This window comes from Paroedura picta, chromosome 1 (assembly GCF_049243985.1).
Source record: "Paroedura picta isolate Pp20150507F chromosome 1, Ppicta_v3.0, whole genome shotgun sequence".
Classification (NCBI taxonomy): Eukaryota; Metazoa; Chordata; class Lepidosauria; order Squamata; family Gekkonidae; genus Paroedura; species Paroedura picta.
The window spans coordinates 64,425,770-64,442,382 of record NC_135369.1 but is presented as its reverse complement, the minus strand read 5'-3'; the positions used below and the strand labels follow the sequence as shown (position 1 = coordinate 64,442,382).

General features: G+C 44.0%; 1 long non-coding RNA gene across 2 annotated transcripts in view; it reads right to left on the bottom strand.

Annotated features, from left to right (window-relative positions):
• Positions 1–3,380: 3,380 nt before the first annotated feature.
• Positions 3,381–16,613, bottom strand: part of LOC143839288 (uncharacterized) — a 41,346-nt gene continuing 28,113 nt past the window's right edge. Inside the window, exons 3-5 of one of the 2 annotated variants that reach the window (XR_013231681.1) lie at positions 15,221–15,341; positions 9,292–9,442; positions 3,381–3,651 (exon numbers count right to left, since the gene is read on the bottom strand). This is a non-coding gene — a long non-coding RNA (uncharacterized LOC143839288). The remainder of the gene's footprint in view (positions 3,652–9,291; positions 9,443–15,220; positions 15,342–16,613) is intronic. The other variant, XR_013231680.1, reaches the window with a different exon arrangement.

The following is a 16,613-nucleotide window of genomic DNA, read 5'->3' as shown; positions in this document are numbered from 1 at the left end:
GAGGGCAAGCAAGTCTGATTTATCCATGTAGCACATGCAGCGCATACATGCTCTCTGCACCACAGCAGGGAGAAGAAGCCTGATTTATCCTCCTTGCTTTCTCACCTGCTGCCACCTCACCGCTGCTCTTTCCTCCATGCCCAGTGCTCAGATTGCCTCCACTGCCTTCCCTCTCCTGCAAGAGGCTGCAGATGAGGCAGCAGCAGTTGAGTCTGAGGCCCCCTCCTCCTTCAGTCTTTTCAACACACTCTTGGCAAGGGCCTTTTTAAAAAACTGAGTTTGGCAAAGCTCTTTGAAGACACTCTGAGTGACACCCCTTTCCACTGTGGGGGACCCTTTGGCCTCCAGTCTGGCTGCTCCCACCACAGCTAGAGCCCTGCAAATCCTTAAACTGACTCTGATGCTACAGACCCCGTGAATCCTTAAACTGGTTCTGGGGACAGGCTGTCACCCATTTTCAGCAATTGAATGCTAGGCTGAATATTTTTGAAAGTGCGTGATTAACCAGTTATTCCTTCAAAAACATTACTGCAGTTATTCTTTGTTTTTCTCTCTTAACCTGGCTGAACTTGGAGAAGTTATCCCACATTTCAGGCCATGGTTGAAGAATACAGGATCTTGTTAAAGCTAACCAGGCCTTGGTCTGGCCAGGCTTGGATAGGGGGCTTTTATATAGCAGTCTTGTGAAAGAAAAACAGGGTATAAATAGAATATGTTTTTAACTCTGGTGGTCGATTCTCTAGCCTTGAAAATAGGCCTTATAGCTGAAGTCTTGAGCATGTACTTTCTCAGCCATGTGCCTGTTTTCTTTTCTTTTCTTAACATTCTTTCAGAGGCCGGATCACTGCTTTATTCCAGTTCCAGAGCAACTGCAAATGCCCACTTCTTTAAAAAGACTTTAGAGAGAAGTTGAATAATGGCCACAGTATTTTTCCAGTTGAACACAGGTAGCGAACATGGAGCTAGGTCTGCTTTTCTTTTTTAGTTTTTTCTGTTGACAGTGCTTGATGTGTTCATGTGGCCTGTGTTTGTATAAGATTCCTTGAGCCCCTTTTTGATGGTGAAACAGGTGGTATGAAAATAATTAAATACAGTATTTGCTGGCGTATAAGACTACTTCCCCCCCCCCGAAAAATATGCCTCCAAGTGGGGGGGTCGTCTTATACGCCGGGTGCGCTTCAGTTGGGATAGACATAGCTGCCCATAGTGGCCCATAGTACTGTAATGTAATGTGACAAACTCTATATTTTGAATTGAAATGTTGGGGGGTCGTCTTATACTCCCAGTCGTCTTATACGCAGGCAAATATGGTAACTAAAAGACTTTTCTGCCAGGGAATGAGCCAGTTGAACCTGATTGTCATTATCGTTAATTACCTGGCGTGAATAGGCTTCTGAGGAGGTCAGCTCAAACTGGATCTTTTGGCAACTTGGAGGAATACTGACTGTGGAGGACCACAGCAGAGAAAAGCCCAGTCCCAGCATACCTACAGTGATCATGGAAGACCCAAAGTACAACCAACAGCAACTGAGCATTCTACCAAAGTTTCTAGTAGCAATCCTTTCTGTTCCACCTGAATTACTTTCTGGAGCTTGTTAGCAGAGCTCATTGTTACTTGGATGCACAAATTCCAGATAAAAAACGTAATCAATTGAAAGCCGGCAGTATATTAATGATCCCCAGTCAAACAAATGTGATTGCATTAATAATCCATGCTGTTGCATGATGTAATCTTTAATTACCCGGGAAACTTGTCCTATTCATTTCTATTATGGCTCTTTCTTTTCTTTTTTATTATCTGGGTGGGCAGTTGCTCTCTGGAAAACTGGAATAGAAAATTAGGATTGCCACCAATTTTCTGAGGAACATATTTGACAATTGGACTTATTCTGCTCTCAATGACTTCTTTTGACTGCCCCATGTCATCATATTGATGGTTTTGCTGAAAATTAAAACAAGTAGTATTTTGAATGGTTTGCACAATTGGTAGCAGTTATCATGCTAGCTGGTCAAGTATATACAGTTGGTGCATTCTCATAATATACTAGATAGCTTGGATTACACATGCCTCAGGATTGTTGTGGGTAGGCCATGCAAACTAAGGCATGAAATTGGGATCACTATAGGTAGGCAGGTAGTTGGGAGTTCCTGCATTGTGCAGGGAGTTGGGCTAGATGACCCTGGAGATCCCTTCCAACTTTATGATTCTATATTCCAAATATTTGTGCTGTTTTAGTCCATGCACACTTGGCAATGATCAGTCAGCAGCTTTCATCATGATGGTGCATGACCAGGACCTACGGGATTGAATAACAGTTCCCGTGTGGCCATGCAGCAATGCATGAAGTAGTTGTGATCCAACTGAGAACACTAGATTAACAGAGTCAGGCTGGCCTTTGGGAGTCAGGCATGCAAAATGGGTGAGGCTAGAATACTAGAGAGTTATGGCATCCAGCTCCCCTCCCCCCATTGCAGTTGGATCAATATTAACAGGAAAAATCTCTCTTATCAGTTGTGTCAGGTAGGGGGACAGAAGATGGGAGAGGAACAACTTCAGAAAAGCTATGTGTGTACATATAAGGTTTCCAGTTTCTTCCAAGACCAATTCAAGGTGTGGATAATTAGCTTTAATACTGCCCTCCATGGCCTAGGACCCACATATCTTCTCTCATGCATCTCTGTGAGTTAACTGTGGTTCTCTGGCTGCCATCTATTAGCTGTTCTCTCACATAGGGAAGCCCCATCTGGCATCAACAACCGCAGTTTCCATTGTGGCTCCCACTTTGTGGAAGGTAAAGGAGGTGCCATCTTTAGAATAATTTAGGAGGCTCTGCAAGGCCATTTTATTTGCCAGGGCTTTAATATGCCCGGGGGGGGGGGGATGAACTTTAATTGGGGAGGAGAGGCAAGTAAGTGGGGTTTATTTTCTTCAATTTCAACTGTGATCCTTCTTATGATGTTTTATAAGCCACTTTGGGATAGAAGGAAGGTTTGATTAATAACATCTGAAACAAAACATGTAACTCTTTCGAGTACTGAACAACAACAAAATTCCCCAACTGTTCACACATTGTAATTTGTTATCAGATTTGGATCCAGAGTACATAACATGCAGCACAACCTTTAAAACATATATGAGCTACCACCAGTCAATGCTCCTTTAAAAAAATGAGTGCTTGTAGTGTTTATGTGTTTGTTCTCACAACTACAACAGCATGGCTTCCATGAATGCCCTCTTGGAAGGGACGCATTTCATTGTCATGCTGTTCTTCAGAGGAACATGACCATGGTAGAACCAGGAGTTAAATCCTTTGGGAGTCTGGTTGATAAAAGAACTGAACCCACAACTCACAGCCATATGAGTTTCAGTTATATCCTGCCTTTATTTTGAGTTAATCGATATGACATATAATCATAGTTCTTTATTTGCAAAATACATGGTTGTTCATTTTCTTCCATTATAATATGGAATTGGTAGTGGAGAGAAGAGTGGCCAAATCATGATTCTTAAGATATCCATGGACTACAATCACCATGAGCCCCTGCCAGCATGGAGAGCTGCAGTTTGGCCACCCCTAGTATTGATGAACTACCCCGAAAAGCCCATTCCCATAAGTTCTTCCAGTCAATAGAGTTTCCATAGAGGCAAATCTAAAAGAAAAAAAAAACACAAAAATTGCAATTCAGGATCAGTTCAAATATAACCCACTATTTTTTTTATCCACATAGTTCCAACTGTACTACAAAGTTGTTTTGAGCCATTCTATTTCTTTAATGGAAAAAAGGTAACTTGAGTTAAAACAGGCTCTCTGCACTTCATAGGAATGTGAACTATGGGATCAGACAAGTGACATGCAGAGAATTCAAGACTGATTAAGTGTTTCTTTGGAATCAATGTTCAACCTCAGTGCTCTGGGGCTGGCTCATTAGAACAAGGAAGCCCGCAGCTGACAGCTTGTTTGATTGGCTCCAGTCCTTGCATAAGGCACTGCCCCCAAACAAGCCAGTTGTCGCCTGTGTATTAATACACTGCTGCATCTAAAGGCTTACAATGCCTTGGGTTAATGCGAACAATCTGATATAGCAGCCCAGGTGATTACCACTGACCCCCGTGTTCTACTATTCCTTTAAAGTGGGTAGTGAGCAGAAAATATTATTAGAGTAGAAAAAGGGAAACTATGGGTAGAAAAATGAATTGCTCTAATTAAGCTGGGTATAATAAAGATGTGTGAAATTCTTCTGAACTAACATCTCTTGGATAATACAGTAACAAAATCAATAACATTAATGAATCATTCACTCACACTTTCCCCAGTTTAATAGGCTGATCCTGCACTGACCAGGAAGATGGATCAGATGGTCTTTATGGTGCCTTCTAACTTTACAATTCTATGATACGTGCCATCGTCTGTCAACAAGGCCCTTCTGCTTTTTTACATGGGACAGACAGATCAGTGTGTCCTTAAATAAAAGGGCACAAATCTGCCATTAAAGACAGCAGTACTTAGAAACTAGGGGGATCTTCCCCCCTGAATATTATTATATTAATGATAATAATAATAATTATTATTACGTTTCTTACCTGCCACTCTCAGAGTTGACTCATGGCGGGTTACAACAAGAATAAAACCCCGATACATAAAAGCATAAAAACCATAAAACCCAAATCCCAACCTACTCCGGCGACAAGAAAAATAAAAAACCCTTCTTCCAACTCCCATGACAGCCCCTCCCTCAGCGCCTCAAGGCCTCAAGCCCCAGAAATACACCCTGGTCTCAACCAAAGACCTGGTGGAAGAGCTTAATTTTACAGGTCCTGTGGAACTGTGGAAGCTCCTGCTGGACTCTTAGCTCTTCCGGGAGTTCATTCCACCAGGTCGGGGCCAGGACCAAAAAGGCCCTGGTCCTGGTTGAGGGCATGTGAACCTCTCAAGGACCAGGAATCACCAACAGATTAGCACCCTCAGAATGCAAGGTCCTGCGGGGAGAATAAGGCGATAGGCAGTCCCTCAGATACATGGGGCCAAGACTGCAAAGGGCCTTAAAGGTCAGAACCAGAACCTTGAACTTGATACAGGCTGCAACTGGCAACCAATACTGCTGTCTCAGAACCAGCTGAATATGGGCCCTCCAAGGTGTTTCAGTGAGGACCCTAGCTACTGCAGTTTGTATTAACTGTAATTTAAGTTACATAAGTCAATTTTGGAGGTGACTGTCACATGGATCACTGTGGCCAGGCATTCTGGGGACAGGTAGGGCACTAGTACCCTTACCTGGTGAAGATGGAAAAACACCAGGCATGCTACTCTCATGTGCCTCCATAGTAAGTGGTGAAGCATGAACCAAAAGGAAAATCAAAGCCTGTCAATAAATCAGTTCCTTGTGTTTATTGGTTTTGTTTAGGCAATCAGAATCATAGGTATCAAAAATCCACTTTCCTGATACTTCCTCAGTGATTGCACAGTAATTTCTAGTAAGTGAGGAATCCAAGATCACACCCAGATTCCTGGCACAGGGCATGATGTTAAATTGCAGCCTGGCTAGGTCAGGTAGATGCACTTCCTGGTCTGCCCCATTCCTTCTCAGACACAGGACCTCCGTTTTAGAGGGGTTGAGTTTCAGGTGACTCTGCTGCAACGACCCAGCTACGGCTTCCAAATGGGAATCCAGGCGACCATCCATGAGGAGACAAAGCTGGGTGTCATCGGCATACTGATGACAACCCAGCCCAAAACTGGACCAGGTGGGCCAAAGGGTGCATAAAGATGTTAAGGAGCATGGGGGGGAGGACCGCCCACTGTGGAACTCTATATGGGAGTTGAAAGGGGCATGACAACTCATCCCCCACAGTAACCCTCTGTGTCTGGTTCCGTAGAAAGGAGAGCAGCCATTGAAGAGCCGTCCCACAAATCTTGGTCCCAGCAAGATGGTGGGCCAAAATCTCATAGTCAACAACATCAAATATAGTTGACAAATCTAACATTATAAGAATGGCTAAACCTCTCCAAGTAGGACTGCCAGTCCTCCACTAGCGCCGCCAACAAGTCGCCGGGAGGCATTGGGTCCCACAGAATAGTGATCCCCAACCTGTGGGCTGCGGACCACATGTGGTCCTTCGACTAATTGGAGGTGGGCCCCGAAGGACGCCTCCCCCCCGGTCCTTTACTTCATTACCCCCCCCCCAGCCCTTTACAACACACTTCATTGTTGTGGTGTGTCTGTATCTTATTTTGAAGGGATGTTTAAACATTACCATAGTGATCAGAGAGCGTTAGGACAGTGGTTGAGAGTAGAGGAGTAAACTACCCCCCCACCGGGCCTCAGTAAAAGGCATTGAGTGGTCCCTGGTGAGTGGTCACCGGCGTTGAGTGGTCCCCGGTGATAAAAAGGTCGGGGACCACTGCCACAGAATATTCAGGAATCCAGATGGATCCATAAGTCTCTGCAGGAAGGCTAAAATATGTCAAACTCCCAAGCGGGGTGGTGTCTGAATCTAGGTGACAAACTCTTCCTTAACACTTGGCAGGATGGTACAAGTAGCCTGGGTGTGATCTTTCACGCTATAATATTTTGGTATCTGGATGATAGGATCAGTTGGGCTCTGATGGGTGGGGACATATCTGATATGGAACTGATATGGAACCACCCTGAGCCTCAAGGGAGGGTGGTATACAAATGTAATTAATAATAATTAATAATAACTTGGTAAGTAGGTGTATCCTGCCCATGGTAAAGGTTCAGTTTAGATACACTTCAAATATGAAACAAAGCTTCTTTGGACTTCCAGTATCATAATTGTAGTAAAAATGAGAAATATGGTTTGGAATATTGATATTGCAATCCCAGGAAACATCAGAATAGAAAAGAAAGAACAGAAGAAGATCACAAAATAGCAAGATCTTTGAATAAAGTTAGATCATCTCTAAGATAGGTAGCTTACCACTATGCTAGTTAATCAAGATAGGCAGCAGCAGAAAAGAGCAAGAGTCCAGTAACACATTAAAGACTAACAAAATTTGTGGCAGAGTATGAGCTTTTGTGAGTCACTGTTCAGTTCTTCAGATACAATTAGTCTCATATATTGGAAAGTGGAGTGATTTCATCAGGCAAATGACCATAGCAGGTGAATGACAGCAGTGATTGGAATAGGTATGATATGCAGATGATAGTAGGCAAGGAAAAATCAGCTTTGCTAATGAGACAGGAAACCTGGGTCTCAGTTAAGTCCAGGTGGATGCATCGTCTTGATCTTCATTATCACCTGCTAATGCCATTTGCCTGCCATGAATTTTGTTAGTCTTTAAGGTATTACTGGACTTTTAATAATGCTGTTGTCATTGGAGTCCTTGGAGCAGTGCCTAGAAGTCTCAAGAAACACCTAGATATTCTGGGCATTGAGCAAATAATACCAGCTCAGCTCCAAAAGACAGTACTGCTTGGAACAGCAAGAATCCTGTGGAGATATCACTGCAGTTCCATGGCTCAGTCTCAAATTGCAGAGCACCACCTACCAGATAATTAATAGCAATAATCATTATTATTCCCATATATTTCCTAGAAATAAATACTGCAATGGGAATAATAATATTATTGTTAATATTATTATTCCCATTGCAGTACTTATTGGTAGGAAATATATGGGAAGCCTCACATTTATAGCTTCCAGTAAAGAATGTACCTCTCGCAGCAGAGGACTTCAGCCCTGACTCATGCGTTCACCAGGTACAATTCTAGAATGCCTCCGGCTTCTGTCACTGCTGGCTGCACTTTCCAAAACCCTGAACAGGTTTTCTTTCACAAGAAGCAACATGATATTATGGTAGCCAATAGAATAAACAAAAATTAAAAAACAGGTGATATAAGTATTAGGATAAGTTTTTTCCTTCCTTCCCTCATGGATGTTTATATGGGAGACAGTAACTTTAGTTTTCATTCTGGAAACTGAAACCCGATATATTGTAGTACGCTTCTCTAGTTACTTAAGCAGACAGACTCAGGGAGTTTTGTTCAATAGCCTGTTATTAAACAGAAGAGGATAATGTTACCCAGGATATCAGGTTATAAGCGTTGTACTTAATAGCCTGTCTTAGAATCAAGAGCCCCATATTACTATACTTACATTGCTTGGTAGTTTGCGTACAGGCTAAAGAGATGATATTGCACATTTCCCAGTCTTGACTGACATGAGGGGTCGACAAAGGGACAAGTCTTCTGCAGCTCTTATTTCCAGTGTTTGTCTTACATGAAAAAATAGCCCTTGGGGTAACAGTGAAAAAGCCTTTCTAAAGAAACTTGGGTTGCTTACTGCCTATAGCACATGTCTTCATTAGTTGGAGAGCAAAGATGATATTAAGACCCAACAAAGTTTTATTCAAGGTATAGTTTTTATGTGCATGGATGTATCTGCTGAAATGTGCATACACATGAAAGCTTATTCCTTGAATAAAACTTTGTTGGTCTTACAAATGTCACAGGACTCCAACTTTGTTCTGCTGTTTCAGACCAACATGGCTACCTACCCAAATCTATCTTGGCATTTATGGGTTGAACATACTGGCAGTTTGAGATAGGCTCAATGACAATTATTTTTCAGTATCCATCATTAGTTATGTGACTGTGGTGATGTTAGGGCTGTGAACCTCCAAGGCTTGAAGCTCTCCTGGAATTAAAACTGATCTCACAGCTAACAAGACCAGTTCCTCTGAAGAAAATGGCAACTTCGGAAAATAGACTGCAAGGCCTTATGAAGAGAGGGCTGAACTGTGCAATTCCTACTTCAGTTCCTACTTCTCCTCAGTCTTCTCTTGTGAGGGAAATCATGCTCAATGTGGCAAAATCATTTCACATGATGAGGAAGGGGAATCATGGCCTAGAGCCACTGTAGGGCTCCATAAACACCTAGTTTCTTTAAATGAAACCAAATCCTCTGGGTCAGATGAATTGCATCTAAGGGTTCTAAAATAACTTGCAGATGTAATTTTTGAGTCTCTGTCCATTACTTTTGAGAACAGGTGAAGTGCCAGAAGACTGGAGGTAGGCAAATGTTGTCCCCATCTTCAAGAAGGGGGAAAAGTGGGATTCAGGTAACTACCGACCTGTCAGCTTGACATCTATAGCTGGCAAAATTTTAGAACAAATCATCAAGCAGTAGGTTCTTGAGGAGCTAGAGCAGATGGCTGTAATTACTAAGAGTCAGCATGGTTTTCTCAAGAACAAGTCATGTCAGACTAACCTTATCTCTGTTCCATCTTCTATAGGCCTTCAAGTATCTGAAGATGGTTATCATATTACCTCTTAGTTGCCTTTTCTCCAGGCTAAACAGACCAAGCTCCCTCATCTTTTCCTCATACAACTTGGTCTCCGAACCTTTCACCATCTTTGTAGCCTTCCTCTGGACCCGCTCCAGTTTTTATACATCCTTCTTCAGTTGTGGCGCCCAAACCTGAAAACAGTACTCCAAGTGAGGTCTTACCAGAGTGGAGTAAAATGGTAACATTACCTCATGTGATCTGGACACTATACTTCTTTTAAAGGTAAAGGTAAAGGTAAAGGTATCCCCTGTGCAAGCACCGAGTCATGTCTGACCCTTGGGGTGACGCCCTCTAGCGTTTTCATGGCAGACTCAATACGGGGTGGTTTGCCAGTGCCTTCCCCAGTCATTACCGTTTACCCCCCAGCAAGAAGGATGGAAGGCTGAGTCAACCTTGAGCCGGGATTGAACTCCCAGCCTCATGGGCAAAGCTTCCAGACAACATTTCTGCTGCCTTACCACTCTGCACCACAAGAGGCTCATACTTCTTTTAATACAGCCCAAAATCCTGTTTGCCTTTTTAGCAACCAGGCATTGACTCATGTTCAGTGTGTGGTCTACTAAGACCCCTAGATCCTTTTCACACTTACTACATCTCATACAGAGCTAGCATTGGTGTATTTCTGATATGCAAAGATGTATGGGCAGGCTTTCTGGCCTAGCCACATTTGCTTAGAATGTACCAGAAATAATAAAAAATGAAGGTTACTGCTGGGCTCAAGTGATTCAGCAACAGTTTGTCCCTCCTTGGCAGCAGGGCTCTAGTGATTCAACTAGCAGATGATCCCCCCTCAGACTGCTGGGCTCTGCACCAGTGAATTCAGCGGTTACTTCCTTCTTCAGCGCATGGGTGTGCATGGCAGCTTTGTTCCTCCATGGACGGCAGGGCTGTGCCTCGGTGGCTGGCTCCCCCTCAGGTGTTGGGTTTCTGCATTGATAGTGATTTCCATTGTAACTCGCTTGATAGCATGGCTTGCTAGCAACATGATTCCACCCTCCTCACCAGTGTAAAATATGTGGGTTTGCAAGGATGGACATCATGCGGTTAGGCGGTTAGGCACTCTTTGTTGATCTCAGGGTTGAGTGCATGTTGAAACAACAGCTACTTAACTGACTTCCCCGAGAACAAAGCCAAACTTATATACATATATGCAACAAAAGAATCTCCCGCGGCTGATCCCAATAGGCAGGATAATGCAGGATAATGCAGGACAGGCTCAGAGGCATTTGATTAGTTCAAATGGATTGGCTCCCACAGCTGGGGGTCTTGAAGCACATTGGTTGTGTCTGGGGCTGCTGGAATCCTACCTCCGACCTGAACCTCAGCCCTGTGTGGATTCACATCCACAACATCTGTTATGGTCATTCTGCATTGTTGATTAAGCTGAGGGCACAATGAGACATGATGGCATCCATAAGTCAAACCTGGGGACACAACTGCCATTTGAAATTGAATGGGGGCAAAGTAAAAATGTCCATGAGGGCCTGATCCTGGTGGGGCCCAGCCCAGGTGATTCAGAGCAGGACTGCACTGAACAAGGAGAGTGTCATGAACCCAAACAACTGTTTGAAAATGTGATCTGGGTACTGAGAACTGCAGGACATGCACCCTTGGATGATTAGGGTACAGGGGCTCATCATCCATGTGGGAGTGGGCTCCCTAATTTTGGACTGGGTAAGATACTTCCAGCCAGCTAAGACAGTAAGAGTTTAAAAGCTGGAATCATTCAGTTAGGGGGGTTCAAAGGCTAGGAATTGGATTCCCCTGCATAGAACTGGCAGGGACAGAAAATATATTTAGAATCATAGAACCATAGAGTTGGAAGGGGCCATACAGGCCATCTAGTCCAACCCCCTGCTCAATGCAGGATCAGCCCTAAGCATCCTAAAGCATCCAAGAAAAGTGTGTATCCAACCTTTGCTTGAAGACTGCCAATGAGGGGGAGCTCACCACCTCCTTAGGCAGCCTATTCCACTGCTGAACTACTCTGACTGTGAAAAAATTTGTTCTACATTCATCCAGGGGGATATGGAGATAAAATTTCTGTATTGTTAAGTTTAGCTTAGTGATATGATCCCCCTCCTGTTCTTTTCTGGGATCAGTATAACTAGTAGGTCATGTTTCCCTATCTTACACTCCAGTTTAATAACCTTTAGCAATAAAGTTTTCCTGTTTAAGACAGCAAGGCTGTATTTCAAACTTTTCTGTGCATTCCTGGCCCCTCATTCATGCTAACACACAGGGAGAGGGGCACGGTGAAGCTTATGTATAGCCCACCAACACATGTGTAGCCAATCGGTACGTGTAAGTTTCCACAGCAGCGTAAACAGCAGCTGCCTTGGACTGTTTTTCCAGTTCAGGACAACTGTGGGGAAATGTTAAGCCTTCTTTCATGCTGATTCAAATTAGTCCCCTTGAGAATCTGTTTCAGGCATGAGTTCCCACTGTACACCTGCCCAGCAGGCCCTGAAGTGGACAACAGAGAGAAACCTGGGAAGAGAGCACTGTGAAGTTACACCTCATGTAGATGTAAATATGGTGTACATTCATTAATAGCCACATTCCTGATATTGTTGTGAATAGGAGGGTAGTCTGGAGACAGAGCGTAATGAATAGGGGTGAAGGAGAGCATTGAAGGCAGTGACGTGAGACAGACAGATTTGGCCTTTGGTCTTGAGACACATACATTCTGCCCAACAAGCTGAACAGATCTTCATCTAAGATAAGGTCGACCTATCAGTCCATCTAATACACAATTGTCTACTCTGCCTGAGATTCAAGGAAAGAAAGATCTTCCCCAATTCCTGCTCCTGGAAGTCCATAAACTGAAGGTGTCAAGGTTGAATTTGGGGCCTCCTGCATGCTGAAGAAGGCCCCTTTAGCCCCTTGCATCATGCATGGCATGTGCAGGCTTATGCATGTCTGTTGCCTTGACTGCCAGAGAGATGCACAACCCCTCTAGTACACATTGTCCCGATCGCATCTGCAGCACACAAGACCTATTAGGGTGTGGGTGTGGGTGTGTGTATCTGTGTGTGTGTGTCTGGACTCTGGAGTAGTGCTGAAGTGTGTCGTCAGCTCAGTAAATGGCAATTTCAAGGTCATTAAACCATTAAATTAGCTTTTCCCTCAACCTCTGGGAAGCCGTCTTAATTCAGAGCTGGGTTCTTTTTTGGAACTCAGCTCTAATGAACTTCTGATGATCTGGGACCGAGGCAGGCAGCTGCCTCTGTTGAATCAATGTCATATGAGGCTGGCTTTGTTAATGAATGTTTTATAGGCAGTGAAACTGAGTGAATGGGAGATATTTCAGCTTCCAACTTTTTAATTTTCATTGCATTTTCAAGAGTTCTGGAGCAACAGACAATATCTTTGCGACGAACTGGAGAGCACTGTGGTTTGGAAAGAATGTCAGGCATCCTCCTCAGCATTATGTACAACCCTTGCTATGTGAGAAATATGGACCCACAGAGCTGCCTTGCAGGCAGAGCACAGCCCAGTTAAAACACACACACATACACCCTGGCCGTTGCTGTTTGATGCATAACAGGAGTATCAAGGGTTCATCTACAGTGTCAAGTTGTTTCTATTAGTAATCATTTACATTAAAAATCTACTGATGGTACAAATCCTTTAACTCTAGGCAGAAGTCCATGCAACATGCATCGCCAAGATGCCACCCAAAATAACGTCTCAAAGTTCAGGTCCCCCTTGGAATTGGGTCAGCCCACTCCTTACACCACCTTGTGCCATCATGCCATGAATGCAGCTGGGCAAAGGCACAGGGGGGCTCCCATCCTAAGAAGTGGGATATGGGGATGGCATGGGGACATGGTCCTTGCCTCTGCACAAGCCAGGATGATCTCTGGTGACACAGAAGAAGCTGGTTTCCTAAAGCCACTTACTTTTCTGATTAGAAGATATGCATTTTCAGCTTGCTCATTGAACCTCTTCTTATGGATTTTAATTTTTTTCATAACATTGTTTAGTATTAATTCCAAAAGTTGCCATCCTTCTAAGCCCATTGACTTAACAGATTTATTATTGTTGCTGTTATTTTTATTATATTTATTACCCGCCAACACGCACACGTGGCAGCTCCACGCAAACGCGCATGTGCAGAGCTGCCACTCATGCGTGTTTGCGTCCGCCTGCCTCCCCCCCCAGTGAGAAGCTAGCTGGGCCGTGAGCGAAGCGGCCGCTTTGGCAGTTGCTTTGCCCACAGCCTGGCGAGCTTCTCACTGTGGGGGGGGGGGAGAGGTAGGTGCAGCGAGACCCTTGGACTCTTGAGGCTCCGCCTCCAAATCTCAAGGAACATTCCTGACCCAGGGGTCACCAACATCCAGCTGTGGCCTGGAAATCTCCCGGAATTGGACTATAAAGATCAGCTCCCCAGGGGAAAATGTCTGTTTTGGAGGGGAGATCTCTGTGGCAGAGAGATTGCAGGATGGGAGAGGTTGGGACCTCCAGATTTGCTGGAATTTCAGGTCAGCCCTGGCTTTCAATCCTATGGTGATGCAGGGATAGTGTCTGAGGAGAACCTCTATATCCAGAGGCACTAAGCTTCTGAATCCCAGAGCCAGGAGGCAACATCAGGGGAAAGCCTCAACCTCTATGCCCTGTTGTTGGCTGTTCAGAGGAGCTGGTTGGCCACTGTGTGAGAGAGGATGCTGGACTAGGTGGAGTATTGGTCCGATCCTGCATGGCTCTTCTTATGTTATTTTTTTTCATTTCCCTGACCTGAAGTGGCCCCATGGAACTCCTATTTGATTTGAAGGCTACATACAATCAACGGAAACAAGCAGTGCCTCCCCATGGGCATTTCAGGCCAGGGAAAAGACACGGAGGAAAAGCTTATGCCACCTCTCCTCACACATGGTGATCCTGATTTAAATGGATCACCCGCATGCCAACTATGGAACTCTCAGATTACATCTGTTAGTCTGAAACATAGCAGACATGTGGCCCTTGTAATGTGCAAATCAGCCAGCTTATACAAGAGCTTTAATCACTTTATCATGGTAGCCCTGTTCAGGCATTCAAGGCTATTAGCCATGCAAATGTGGAGGGCTTGTGATCACTTCCATTGGCCCTGGATTCTGTACATACAGCCTAATATTAGCACTGACGCCCTAAACATAGAGAAGTATTCCTGTGGAGGCACCTCCAAGGTTCCCAGCTATATGGAATTGCCTGTATTCACACCAGTGTATATATGTAGGAGTTGCTGCTGTGATGTATGTTGTTGAAGGGAGATGTGACGTAGGTTTCTTTAAGTAAGATCATTCTCTTGTCACACCTGGAATGTATTTAAGTAATCTTGCTTTCTGGTTGTTCATTGCCCCTTGCCTTTGCTTCCTGCAATCCACTGCTGTTTTCTCTTATTCAACCTGCTAATAAACTTACTTATGCATGGGAGAAGATCTGAGTCTCATTGTTGTGGCTGTCAGAGACATTACAGCTACAGAACATCTATACACATGGACATTGTGGAGCAAACTGATATGAGGCTCCTTCCTTTCTGATACCACCGGCCAGCTTTGAATTTGGGCTCAAGAAATGGGTTGAAAATCCATGCTCACTTATGGAACTTTGAGGGTGGTCTTGAGCCAATCATTTTGGGATAGGACACAGGTCAGTGACAGAGCATCTGTTTAGTATACAGAAGGTCCCAGGTTCAGTCTCCAACATGGCCAATTAAAAGGATACAGTCACAGGTGATGGAAAGACGTCTACTTGAGAGCCTGGAGAATGACCGCCAGTCAGAGTAACATTGGTAGACAAATGCTCTGAATATAGGGCAGCTTCATATATGCTCATATATAGACCAGGGGGGTCTAAAAATTAAATAATAATAATAATAATAATAATAATAATAATAATAATAATAATAATAATAATATACTTACTCCGCTTACCTTTGCTCATATGTGTTGTGGGAATCAAATGTGTAAGACCCCCTGCATTTAACTCCACGTTTTTGGGAGGAAAGAGTAGAACAAATACATTCACCAGCTGGGATTTGCACCCCTAAAGAAAGAATGAAAATAAAATGCGTAGCTCAGAGGTTTTGAATGATATATGCATGAAATAAGCTGCAGAAGACATAGTGGTATATTATATGAGAGTGTAAGGCATAACAAAATCCCCTAAATCCCCACCCCAAACCCACTAAAATGTTACTCCACATGTTATCAGCCTGAGAAGGCTACAACACAACCAGAAGAGACATGATAAAAGTGAAACAGTTAGCCATTCCATAAATCTCAATAGTAGTTCTTTCACAATGGTATGATTGGCAGGTATGTTACTGTGAGATTTGGTAGAAGCAAATTAGAAACATGTAAGCACAGGCCCTGATCCACAACTGATGAGGTTCTTGGAAATATCAAAGAGATACGACATATCTAAGAAAAACACTCCCTTCAAATAATGTCTCCATGTGTTTCTCAAACCTGCTTTTTATGATCTTGACAAGAAGCTCATAAAAAGGGGAAGGTATAAAATAGGCACCAGTGAGTCTAAACTTAAGACAGAATGAGAATTCCTAAGGTGAGTGTTTCCCTCTACTGTGCCCATAAAACTCTCTTCTTCAGTGGCAGCTGTCAGTGGTGTACAAAGAAGGGGTTCCTTTGTAGGGTTGAAAGGAGGTAGGGTCACAAAGGGAATCTGACAGGTCTGGAAGCTCAGTAGAGGACTCTCCAATCGGAGGTTGCCATGGAGAAGGTGAAACTTATCTCACACAAGAGGCAACCTTGCTGGCTGACACATCCTTCACTTTTGTACCTGGTCCAAAAGACAGAGCTAGAGTTGCAGACCTTGGTTTGAGGCATCCCTCCACAAGGGCTTAGAATCATAGAATCATAGATTCATAGAGTTGGAAGGGGCCATACAGGCCATCTAGTCCAACCCCTGGCTCAACGCAGGATCAGCCCTAAGCATCCTAAAGCATCCAAGAAAAGTGTGTATCCAACCTTTGCTTGAAGACTGCCAGTGAGGGGGAGCTCACCACCTCCTTAGGCAGCCTATTCCACTGCTGAACTACTCTGACTTTTTGTCCTGAACTAGCCTATATTTTCCTGGTCTAGCCTATATCGTTGTACTAGTAGTTTAAACACATTACTGCACATCCTTTCCTCTGCAGCCAACAGGAACAGCATCCTGCCCTCCTCCAAGTGACAACCTTTCAAATACTTAAAGAGGGCTATCATGTCCCCTCTCAACCTCCTTTTCTCCAGGCTGAACATTCCCAAGTCCCTCAACCTATCTTCATAGGGCTTGGTCCCTTGATCATCCTCGTCA